We start from the raw sequence: 13,572 nt of genomic DNA, 5'->3' as shown, positions 1-13,572 counted from the left end.
CCTCAAGGTTTCTTGGATGTACTGTTTCTTCTGATTCTTTATAAACTAGAAATAAATCACACAAGTGATCCAACAAGTCGAGTTGGAGTGAAAGATAAAACGGTAACACATATGGTCTTCTTCGATTAAAAACAGAATTCTACGAATGCTTCACTCCCTCTGAGCTGTCTTCCTCTCTTTTACTTTTGCACCATTCCCTTGTGATTGTTGTGTTTTCTCTCCTTCCCCTCAGAAAGAAAACAAAAGAAAAAAGGCCTTATTGGATCCATCCCTGTGTTGCGGACTGTGCTGCGAATCCACAGAGCGCCGAGGCCCAACGTGTTTATGGTCATGTCTGTGAGCAGTCGACAGGCGCTGGAACACCACACATAACCACACCTAATTAGAACAAGACTGTTTGACTTACTGCATTACCCTGTTATTACTCAGACTGGGTACTGAAGGACAGGAGGCTGGGTTTTAATAACCCTGCACACAACTGAGGGAAACATTTCGAGCAATCAAAGTCAGATGAGCATTCATAGTCATGGTTGCTGCACTTTGCCTTTGCCCCATTTGTCTGATCGATTCATGGATGGATGTGAATGGTGGATAAATTAAAACACACACACACACACACACACACACACACACACACACACACAGATGAACTGTATCAATTATTAATAACCCCCAGAGTCCCTCCAAAGATTCCATTGGCTCATCAATAATTCATGTATCTGATCAGGAACAGATTCTCTATTGGCTGATTTAATTATCTGACAAGTAAAGAGGCTTTTAAAAGGTACTGTTCTTTCTATTAAGGTAATCACTTTATTGATAAACCACCAGGATGGAGAGTAAGCCAACTGTCTTGGGACCACGACTGATGGATGCTGAGTGGTTTCTTTAACATTGTGACTAACCGTCCTGACCATCCCCCCTTTCTTGTTTTACCAAGTAGTCTTACCACCATCAAGTAGAAGTAAAACATGATTTAATGGTTAAGTCTACCGTGTTTGGAAAAAACACTCTTGGCACACAAAGGCATGCAAACAACGTTTAACTAGATGGTGGCCCAATAAGAGTTCACACAGTTTTGGTCATGTAACTCTAAATTCATCAGCATGAATTTTAACATTTAAAGTCAGTTTAGACAGCTGAACTTCTTTAGCTGGTAGTACAACAACCCAAATCATATTCGTCATTGGATTGCAACACGTTCCCATCAGATCACTTGCTCAAACTGTCACTAAGCTGTACTGCTCCAATCCATCTTTTCATATATCCCTTTCATCTCGCTTATCCTGAAATGTTTTTCATCCTGTTTTTTCACTCTTGTGATTTAGCGCTGGCCACAGAGAATACTGCTCTAGTCCCTCCTAGACTGAGATGGTGGTGAAATCACACAGTGATTATGACAAGTTTGAACTGTTTTGGGAGTGATATAGGCACAGTGGAATAACCAATATTAACCCTGACACACTGGGCCCAATGACAAAGCTCGGGAGAATATGTGCCTGTTTCAGGTTGGAGGGTTGTGATAATGGGACTTTTGGGATCCATAAAAACTGACGGCTGCAGGGGTGTCTGCATGTCTCACTGTGTGATTCATGTTTTCTGCTTCTGAACGCTGCTTGAGCTCCACTGTACGGTTTGAGTTTGTGAGATTTTTTTCTGGTTGTCTCTGTCTTTATCATAGTCTTCAGATGGTGTCAGGGAGTTCATGAACACAGGATCCTAGCTCGAATGCTGTATGGTCTGAATAATTTTAAAATGGCATGTTTTGCAGTAACTGTAAAACACAGATTAGCAGTGTTTCTGTTTGGAATACTTTAGTACTAGCTTAGTCTGCTTAACTAAACTTAAGAAATACATATTATATATTAATACTATTTTTATTATGATATTAAAGTAAATTCATAATGAAAGCTTAAAGTTTCACTTTAGGCCAAATCTGCTCTTTAAAATAAATTGCTTTTGGTATATGTATTGTTGTGACCCTTTGAAGAATAAATCTTGTTTAATCCACAACAAAAAATAGGACACTATCCAAGTAATGCAAGGGCCTCTAAACAGCCTATGTTTACATTCAAGTGAGAAAGCCCATGATATTCACATAAAGGAAAGCAAGGTTGCCCTCTTAGCCGAATTGTCATCTTTTACCATAACAAAGAGTCCGCGTGTTATACCTCACTGAAGAATGCCTCTTTATTCTTTGTGAGCTTTGCAGTTCATATCAAGACTGAAGCTCTAAACAGCTGCTGCTACACTTTCTCTCTGTGATGTAGCTGGGAAACCTGAGCTGTGCTATTGATCAGGCTTCCACTACTAGGTTATTAGCCAGCAGCCTGATGTCTCCAAATTCACTTCATGACCCTCTCCTAAAAGACAGTGGGGGTGTGATGAATGAAATCAAAAATGTACCACATAAATCTTCCCAGTAGGATTTCAGGAACTGTGTCTTTTTAAATACTTACTTCTTTGTGACCATGTAATTCCTTTATCTTTTTTTTCTGGTGTGGCCATTTATTTGTTTTTCATAATGTATATGTAATCATCATTACATAATTGATGTCTGCAAAGTCAAGAATTCACACCAAAGGCTTCTACTAATATACTGTTGATAAATGTATGCTTTCATACTGTCACTTTGAATGTTCAGGCACATTGTTGTGCCTTGCTTGAGACACGCCAGGCAAACTTGGATTTATTATTTCATACTTTAATGATTATCTGGCTCGCTGTGTTCAACATAATTTTACTAGCCTGTCACTCCAGCCTGGAGACATGGCTGTTAAACTTGGCATAATCCTGCCTAAGGAAGAGGGGAAAAAAAGAGAAAGCCAGACTAGTGAAAAGATAGGCATAGAGCAGGGGGATGCTGAAGAAAAATATCTGAACGGCATTTTGCAAAAGCACCTCTTAAGTTAAGAAAACATAGGAGTTGAGGAGAAACAGCTGTGTGCACTGAAGCCTGGCATCCTGAGGATGAAAACACAGGCCGTTAATAATAAAAATAATAAGCCTGCTGAGTTCCTAATAAAAGGACCCTGATGAGATAATTCAGTCAAGTGAGGGCCCCTCACTGCATATCAGGCTGCCCTTGTCACCACACCAGCTCCTGCCACCACAGAAGAAGAGAAAAGGGAAGGACTTGGCAGGGGCAGTGGGATGCTGCTGGCTTCATTCTCTGCTGCCACACAGCAGCTTTACCACAGAAGAAGAAAGTTGGCAGGTCTTACTCCATGGTGCCACATGAGGGTATGGACTGTACCATGTTAATGTTGGATCAGAGCCAGCAGCTGGATTCAGCATTTATGTGTGGGTTTATTTGTGTTTGTGTGTGTGTTTGTGTGTTTTTGTGTGTGTGTGTGTGTGTATGTGGTTTGTGCGCATGTTTGTGTTCCTAGCATAATGTAGAATGCCAGGGGAACCCCAAATCACCCAGTTTTTTTTATCATGTCCTTTTCCTACCTTACCCCTTAGTAGCCATTTATATCATCTGTCTCTCCCTCACCCCTTCTCTTTTTCTGCCATCTGGCTTCAGTGAACAGACCTCTGACAGAAGCGCTCAGACAGCTCAGTCATACTGGTCTGTGTGGTCTTAATGGGGTGCATTTTATTCCCCCAAATCTCACTGCAAAAACTTCAGTGACAGCTTCACCAATAAATAGTTGTTGGCAGACAATAAATGGTGGCAGATTTGTTATTCTTATTTTTTCATGAGTGAAGAGAAGACTACAAAAAGTCTTAGATCATCAGTAATTGTCATTGAATTTAATGTAAAAAGAAATAACTGGACGATGATATTCAGGTACTGTTTGATTTGTCTTTCATGTGCAGTGTTTGCTGTAGCATGAGTGGCACGCAGCCAAGCTGGGCTCCATATCTGCACTAATTTATGGGAAACTAGGGAGCAGGAATAAATGAGAGAGAAGCGTACTAGAACATAAATCATCACAATCACAATAACTACGCCATCATAAAACAGCAGTCAAACCTTTGGTGGAGGCAAAAGGGAAATCCGTAAAGATGACAGAAAAATGAGAACTGTGAGAAAAAGGAGAGAGACCAAAGACCAGATATGGTCAGTAAACTAATACTGCCATAATTAGTCATGCCGTCGACGGCCTTTCAAAATTATCCAACATGCCTGTTACGTCCCTAATATGTCTAGGGGTGGAGGACGCAAACAATTTAAAATAATAAACCCGGGAGGTCTGAACAAAGAAAAGATAATTTATTATACAAAAAAAACACAAGACAATCTTCAGAAGGAAGACGATTACAGGCTCTTAGTCACTGGCTTGATTTAGCTTCTCACAGCAGCACTCCTCAGCAGCACTCCTCAGCTCACTCTGCTCAAAACACGGCTGGCTTTCACTGCAGCTTCCCCACTCTTTCACTCTCTGGCTTCCACTGAAGCAACACCTCACTCTGGCTTGGCACAGCCATTTAACACCTTCCCTCATCAGCTGATCAGCTGCAGGAGTCTCATCACCAGAACACACCTGAAGAGAATCTCACACACACACACACACACACACACACACAGCAAAACAAAACACGGCACGTAACACCCCCACCCATAAAAGGAAACCCCTCCTCTATATGCATGTCATCACGAAATTATGACGTCACTAACATGGTTCACCGTTAATTCCACGTCACCAATACTGACCCACTAGTGTAATCAGAATCTCACTTATGTTTCTCAAACTTGTCTCACCCACGGGACAGTGCGTCAGCCACAATGTTGTCGGCTCCCTTCTTATGTTTGATGCAGATGTTGTAACCCTGGGCCAGGAGTGCCCAGCGCATCAAGCGCTGATTGCTGTTGTACATCTGGGCTAAAAAGACAAGCGGGTTATGGTCAGTGTAAACAGTGACTGGATATGAACTGCATCCTACATACACTTCAAAGTGCTGTAGGGCAAGGAGCATGGCTAAGGTCTCCTTCTCGATGGTAGAGTAGTTAAGCTGATGGCGTTTGAACTTGGTGGAGAAGAAACAAACAGGATGACACACATCCCCATCACCGTCCTGCAACAGCACTGCACCAGCTCCAGTGGCGCTGGCATCCACCTCAAGCTGGAAAGGTCGAGTAATGTCAGGCGCAGCCAGCACAGGAGCACTACAGAGGAGAGACTTAGCAGAGTTAAAAGCATGGTCACACTCATCATTCCACACAAAAGGAACCACAGGACTACACAACTTAGTCAGAGGAGCAACTACTACCGAGAAGTTCTTACAGAAACAGCGATAGTAACCTGCCATGCCTAAGAAACGCCTCAGTTCTCGCCTAGTGCTGGGCACTGGTAGTGATACAACAGCAGCCACCTTAGCGTCCACTGGCCGGACCTGCCCCTGACCAACCTGCTTACCAAGGTAGGTAACAGTAGCCTTACCAAACTCACACTTGGCCAAGTTAAGGGTAAGAGAGGCGTCCGCCAGCCGCCGGAATACAGTTTCCAGACTGGACATGTGACTCTCCCACTCACTGGAGTAGACCACCACATCGTCAAGATACACACTGCAGTTAGGTACATCTCCTAATTCACGCTGCATTAGGCGCTGAAAGGTGGCAGGCGCGTTCTTCATGCCGAAAGGCATCACGGTGTACTGCATAAATGCATCAGGAGTGACAAAGGCTGATACCTCAGAAGCTTGCTGTGTCAAAGGAACCTGCCAGTATCCTTTAAGTAGATCAAGCTTTGTGATACACACTGCTGGTCCAACCCTGTCAACACAATCATCCATGCGGGGCAAAGGGAAAGAGTCCGACACAGTAACAGCATTCACTTTGCGAAAATCAGTACAGAAGCGAGGACTACCGTCAGACTTAAGCGCCAACAAGCACGGAGAACTCCAGGGACTATAGCTGGGCTTGGCAAGGCCATTCTCTACCAGATAGCTAACCTCTCTTTTCATGGTTTCCCTTTTAGCGAGCGGACAGCGATAGGAATGCTGTTTAATGGGAGCGGCATCGCCCACATTAATGTCATGCTCCAGCACACTTGTACGTGATGGTACATCTTGTAGAATACCAGGGTACCTGCCAAGCAACCTAATCACATCTTGTCTGTGAAGCGCGGAGAGATAGGACAGCTGCTGGTCGATTGTAGACAAGAACTCAGAGTTAGCTAGCCTACCACACAGATAACCTTCACAGGGCGTCAACAAGTCAACCTCCAACTCAGGCTGAGTACCGAGAAGAAACCCCTACCACCACAATGTCTGAGGTCTTCTCTGGTCCTCTCAGGTCAGCTTCTCTGGGATGAAAAGATTTCAGCATGTTAATATGACATAAACGTGTCTTACGTCTACGCTCAGGCGTACGGATAACATAATCTGTGTCTGAAACTTTACCTTCCACCACGTACGGACCTGAGAACCGGGCAGCAAGAGCAGAGCCAGGTGTGGGCAGCAAGACCAGCACTTTATCACCTGCGTCGAACTGCCGCTCGACTGCCTTCTTGTCAAAACGTCTCTTCATGTTGGACTGAGATGAAGACAGTGACTCCGTAGCCAACCGTGTAGCATGGTGCAGACGCTCTCTACAGCGGGATACAAAGTCCAACACGTTATTTTCACAAGAGTTATCCCCTACTAGCTTCTCCTTCAACACTTTCAACGGGCCACGCACATTGTGACCGAACACTAGCTCTGCTGGACTAAACCCTAGAGACTCCTGTTTTGCATCACGGATAGCAAAGAGAACAAAAGGCACACCTTCATCCCAGTCATTCCCAGTCTCATAACAATACTTTTTCAGCATTGACTTCAAAGTCTGGTGCCAGCGCTCAAGAGCACCCTGAGACTCAGGATGATAGGCACTAGACACAGAGTGGGAGATACCCAGAGACTGGAGAGTCTGCTTGAAAATCCTGGACAGGAAGTTTGTTCCCTGATCAGTCTGTACGGTCTTCGGCAGACCATAAGTCGTAAAGAACTTAATCAATGCTTTAGTAACCGCCTTAGCGGTTATCTTGCGCAAAGGAATGGCCTCAGGAAAACGGGTAGAAATACACATCATGGTGAGCAAAAACTGATTCCCAGACTTGGCTTTGGGCAATGGACCCACACAGTCGACCAGAACATGCTCAAATGGCTCACCAACTGCGGGGACAGGCCGCAGCGGAGCAGGGGGCACAGGCTGATTAGGCTTACCTACCATCTGGCAAGTACTGCAAGTTCTACAAAAACGCACTACATCTGCCTTCATTCCTGGCCAAAAGAACTGCTGGAGAACACGATCATAGGTTTTGCTGATGCCCAAGTGACCTGACCATAAGTGCTCATGCGCCAGCGCCAAGACATGCTGCCGACAGTTGACAGGGATCACTACCTGCATAACTACCCCCCAATCCTCCTCTGAGTCGGTCGCCACCCACCCTGACCGTGAGACCCACCTACGCATCAACACACCATTCTCCACAAAGAATGGCAGTTTTCCATTACACTCTGTCTTGTTGACAACTGACCTCCAACACTTGTCTAGTGAGGGATCATTTTTCTGAGCTTTAATGAGAGCCTCCCGTGTAAGCGGCAAGGGTGCAGCAGCGTCAGGCACCAAAACTGTATCTATAACCTTTTCACCAGGCTCACCTGAAGTACAGCTTACGGGTCCACCACCAGAGGGCACACTTTCCCCAGAAAGTACAGAAGCAAACAAGGAGTCAGACAAATTAACCTCTTGGGCCCGCTTACGACCCTGCGCTCTAGTGGTCACACTAGCTACAAACACATGAGGGTGTTTTATGGCTAGCTCATCGCGTTCCGACTCAGGAATGGGGGTGCACACCACTTCAGGAACAGGATACACTTTCCCCCCTGCAATATCATTCCCCATGATAAAGTCAACGCCGTCAATAGGGAATCCTGACCGGGCGCCCACTGTGAAATACCCTGTTACTAGGCCAGACTGTACATGAATCTGATACAGTGGCGCCTGCACAAAACCCATTTCAATGCCCCTTACAACTGCACTCACACTTGAGCTGGGACCTAACGGCAGAATGTCAGACAGGATCAGTGACTGTGAACAAGCCGTGTCTCGCAGTATCCTCACTGGACGCTGATCCTCAGATTTACCTGAAAGAGACACAAAACCATCAAAAATGAACGGGTTAAAACAGTCATCAGGCACGTCAGGATGTAGAGACTCCAAGGATTGGACCCTAGGAGAAGTCTTAATCAATCCCACACCCTTAGGCTGTTTCTGAAACGACCCCTGCTGCTTCCGCTTCCAAGCGTCACAACTAGCCACCAAGTGACTGGACTTACGGCAGAAGAAGCATAGTTTCTCCGACTTTGGACGCGAGACAGCGCTGTCGTAACGCACCGGAGGATCTGATTTTTGGGGAGCTTCACGTAGAGAAGTATCACGTTTATTAAAAACGGCCTTATGCGTCAGCATAAACTCATCAGCAAGAGTGGCAGCTTGCTGCAGGGTGGAAACTTTCTGCTCGTTTAAATACACTGTAGTACGCTCAGGCACACAGTTTTTAAACTCCAACAACATCAGCTCACGCAAAGAAGACAGATCGGCAACCTTACACGCTGCACACCACCTGTCAAAAAGGATCCCTTTCTCCCGCGCAAAATCAACATATGACTGGCTCTGCGCTTTTCTAAGACTGCGGAAACGCTGTCTGTAGGCCTCAGGCACTAACTCATATGCCTGCAAAATGGCACCTTTAACTTTGTCATAGGTGAGCCCATCCTCCACAGACAAAGAGGAGCAGGCCTCTTGAGCCTTACCCACCAGCTTACACTGCAACAAGATGGCCCACACGTCTTTAGGCCACTGTAAAGCAGCAGCAATCCGCTCAAATGCACCGAAGTAAGCTTCCACCTCTGACTCACGGAAAACAGGCACCAGTGAAATGTGCTTACTCACGTCAAAACTGACAGAACTGGGAGAATGCGCGCCAGCAGTGGTAACATTACGGGCTCCCAAACCCGCCTGTATTTCCATCTGACGCATCTTTAAAGCAGTCTCCGCCTCCACCTCCAACTTCTTCAACTCTAACTCTCCGCGGAGCTGAAAATCTCTCTCTCTCTCCTCCCTCTCTGCCTGAAGGCGAAGTAAACGCACCTTTAACCTGGCATCCAGTTTGGACCCCGGAGATGATTCCACAGACAATGGTGACATCGGTTCAAACTGCGGTATAGTGACCGGCTTTCGGTCAGCTCCCTCAGGTCGAACAACCGGAGTAACATAAACGGGCTGATCTGTTACATCAGGTGTGCTCACCTCTAGATCAGGGCCGCTCACAGGTGCAGAGAAAACTCCCTGACTAACGAGACCAGTAAACACAAAAGCCTTTAGCTCAGCTTTTCGGAGGGAAACTGACACAGAAATGCCATAATGTTCCGCGATCTCATGCAGATCTTTCTTTGTACATTTATCAAACTTGCCTAAAGTGGGGTCAGACACAAACGTACTTAATTCAAAAGCCGCCATTACCCATAGAACAAGCACAGTCACGCTGAACACAGTAAGTTTAATGTTTGATATTAATACGCCCAAACAATAAGTCTCCAGCCTCGCGTTATGGAAACAAAAACTTCCTCAGAACCTGCCTAACCACCACTAATCCCTGTTTATCTTCTGAAGCCGTGCCGGGCACGAGGCAACTTACAGGCAACACATCAGCGGCCGAAACCCTGAAACGCCAGCCCCCTTTGGAGAACGCCGTCTCCGCCCAGGATTGACTCCGAAAACAAAAAAGGCAAAACAATAAATTAGTGTCCGAAGGAAAGGCTGATTAGGCCCAGCTGGACACTACCCTACCTAGACTGAGGAAGCAGTTTCACAATCACACACTAGCAAAGCTACAGAGGCAGCACACAGGGCAATATAACAAATATCAAACAGAATAACTTACCGCAACAGACAATGAAAACGTGCAAACAAAGGATCCCGGACGAGCCCCCAAAACTGTTACGTCCCTAATATGTCTAGGGGTGGAGGACGCAAACAATTTAAAATAATAAACCCGGGAGGTCTGAACAAAGAAAAGATAATTTATTATACAAAAAAAACACAAGACAATCTTCAGAAGGAAGACGATTACAGGCTCTTAGTCACTGGCTTGATTTAGCTTCTCACAGCAGCACTCCTCAGCAGCACTCCTCAGCTCACTCTGCTCAAAACACGGCTGGCTTTCACTGCAGCTTCCCCACTCTTTCACTCTCTGGCTTCCACTGAAGCAACACCTCACTCTGGCTTGGCACAGCCATTTAACACCTTCCCTCATCAGCTGATCAGCTGCAGCTGCAGGAGTCTCATCACCAGAACACACCTGAAGAGAATCTCTCACACACACACACACACACACACACACACACACACACACACACACACACACACACACACAGCAAAACAAAACACGGCACGTAACAATGCCCATACCATATTTTTCAGCTTGACACTAAAAGTTTTTTTTTAAAACTTTCAGGAAGGATCAATAAAATCTTTCTGTCACATCTTCATCGTCAGAGCTTAAATTATCTATAAAGATGCAAAAATGCAACATTTTTTTTAATATTAATGCCATGGTCATTGTTTAAAATCATAATTTAGTAATTGAGTTATCTAGGTTTAGTCAAGGCTAGTCACCTAATGTTGACATTTATAACTGATAGCCAGAGTCAGATTGCATCCTAACCTAATGCTAGCTATTACATTGTGGGCTCAAAAGTGGGAACATTAGTATTTATTTTCAGATGGAATATACAAAGCTGAGAGCAGGATTGAAGACAGACTGAAACAGATAAATAGAGTTTTCCACATAATAGTAGGTGCCAAACCAAAAGCTTGAGGTGCAGGTGCAAGTGCTGTCAGTATTTGGGCCCTCCGGATTTTAAATGTATGTATGTATGTATGTTTGATTCCGTTTTGCGTTTGTGTTAAGTAAAGGTTTTTCAGATTTGGGACATAAACAACACCTGACTAGCATTAAAGTTAATTCATTGGTAGTAAATGTCTCATTTTATGGTACATTTTCTATACACTATGAAAAAAAATGCTGTAAGCTCACTTTGACTATTTACTCATCCTCTCCCTGATGTAAAGCTGGAACTTATATGGCAACAGTGTGAATGGCTGGTTCAGCCTCTGTCATTAGGCTGTGATGGTATTGTTGCTGTAAAGACAGTACAGGGAGTTGGCCAAGGAGGAAGTGAAAACAACATCCATTCCATACTGTATAGGCCCAAGCACCAACACATTCACATTGTTCTCAGGGATCTTTTTCATAATGTAGTGGCCACTACCCAGCTGGTCAGGAGGGGTTGGGAGAGAAGGTGTTAGTTAGTTAACACTGTTTACAGTTCCTCAGGGCAAATTCTGTGACTGAGAAAGAAACATGGTTGCCTATGCACTGGGCAACTCTCAGTGGCACTTACATTCCTACAGGTAATTCAGGAAGAATTTTTAGAGCACCGCCCTCTAGTTAGTTAAAGTTGCTATGCCTATTCAGCATTCCATACTAAATAATAATTTAGTAAAGTAAGCAGTATTATCATTTCTAGCGTGCGGCCATTGGTTTTGCTAGCTGAAATGAAAAGCTGGTAGAGTTTATCAGCTAACTAATTAGCTAACCGTAGCTTCATGAGTTTGGTTTAAAATGCTGTCACCGACTGACTTTTTATGCTTCCAGCTAATTTTTATTAAAATGAGAACCCAGTAAATGGGGGCTTAAATATGCACTTCATGGCTACTTCATGGCTACATAACTGACATATTGCATTGCTAAAAGATTGAGGCTAAAGCTGCATGCACTGAGAAAAAAGTCAGCATCCTCACCAGCTAATAATCTAATAAAAATAGAGCTAGCACTATAAAGATAGCTATAAATAATATAATATAAAGGCCTAATGCTAGGTTATTACTGGAGGCAGCAAGCTAGTTAGACGGACATGCTAATCAATGCAGCTTACGTTATAGCAGACTAACACACTGTTCCAAACCAATGCTTACAATTCTGCTCTTGTATTTTTGGTTTTGGAAACCAAACTACAGTCCCATGCAAACAGTTTGGCAATTGAAGAAATCCAAAGCTTGCCAGAGCCTATAATCATTGCTAGATGATTGGACAGTCACAGTTTGAATGGTCAATTTTGAATGATTCATCAAATCAAAGCAGTGTAAAATATAACAATCCCTTACAAAGTTTATTGTTTATCAAACTTGTTGAACTGTAGACTAAATGTTATTTTCTTATAAAGGAGCAGCTATCAGTCCACATTAGTGCAACACATATTTCTTCACAGGCTCAATATATTATGATCATGTGGTGTTGTTTCAGAGTATAGAAACAATATTCTCAAGCTCTGTGTGTTTCCTCTGATAGCCTGACCACAATGTGTGATGTCAGTGTTTGGAGAGCTTAGACTGGAAACCTGCTTTCCCGTCCTCCCCCTCTTTCCACCTTCATCCCCTTTTCCCCTTCGCCATTTATGGTTCATGTGTTGCTGATTACCCCCAAGTCCAGGTCTGGACCCAGAGCTTCCATTTTCTTCATTCATATGGTTTGAAGCAGCGAGGCTCCCTCAGTGGAAATCCCCCAGTCGCCTTGAAGCACCCGCACAGGTTGTGCACACCAGCACATATCCAATCCCAAATGTAGGTACTGTATGCAAACATACACATATACCCACACACACATACACATGCACACGCCTTCCCCTGCTTTCCTTCCCTGGGGTCCTTTTGATTGACAGTGCCCGCTCCTGCAAGGGATTATGGTGGAAACTGGGAGGGGTGGGGGGGTGGGGGGGAGGTCCCGGGGAGGGGTGAAGGGGTTTGAGGCTGGGGCGAGGGAGAGTGAGAAAGAGGGCTGAGGATTAGGCCCACTGAGCTTCATTAACCTGAATGTTTACACAAGCTGATCTCTTGCAATGAGACTCTTTTCCTTCCCACAAGTGTCCCCTTCAAGAATCTGCTCCCCTTTCCTCCATACCCTCAATCCCAGTGAAGCAGTGAAGCTCAGTCCACAGCCAGCAAGTCAGGCATACAAACCCAGCCTGATTAGAACCAGGATTAAGGAACAGCATAGTTGTGAAGTAATATTCATCAGTAGATTAAAATCTTGAGTTTGTAGTGCAAATGTATCATTTCAGCTAATGGTTTCGATCAGGTTTTGGACAACTTTAACAATTAAATGGAAATTAAAGATGAAACATCACTTTTAGGTGTAGTACAAATAGTTGATTCTGACAATGTTTCCATACAATTTTGCACAGAATGGGGTTTCTAAAAATGTTATGGTTGTTACGCTTTGCAGAGAAAAATAACAAAGTCTGGAAATGATAGAGAAATATGCTGGGGAAACCAATCTGCTGGTATTTGAAATGGCCCCCATCAGCCTGTTTCCTTTTCCAAGGCCAACACTGGTAATATACTGTAGTCAACATTCATTTCAATGGTAAGTAAAAAATAACTGAATGGCACATGTGACCTGTTGAGATCTGCTACTTAATAATGTTAAATGAGTGTAAAATAAAGCTATAGTTCATGATTATGCTTGTTGCGCAAAGACAAGAAGATTTACAAAAGTAGAGTTTCAACAATCTGCATTA

This window comes from Sander lucioperca, chromosome 6, assembly GCF_008315115.2.
Source record: "Sander lucioperca isolate FBNREF2018 chromosome 6, SLUC_FBN_1.2, whole genome shotgun sequence".
Lineage (NCBI taxonomy): Eukaryota > Metazoa > Chordata > Actinopteri > Perciformes > Percidae > Sander > Sander lucioperca.
The sequence above is the reverse complement of the archived record's forward strand: the minus strand, read 5'-3'. Positions refer to the sequence as shown.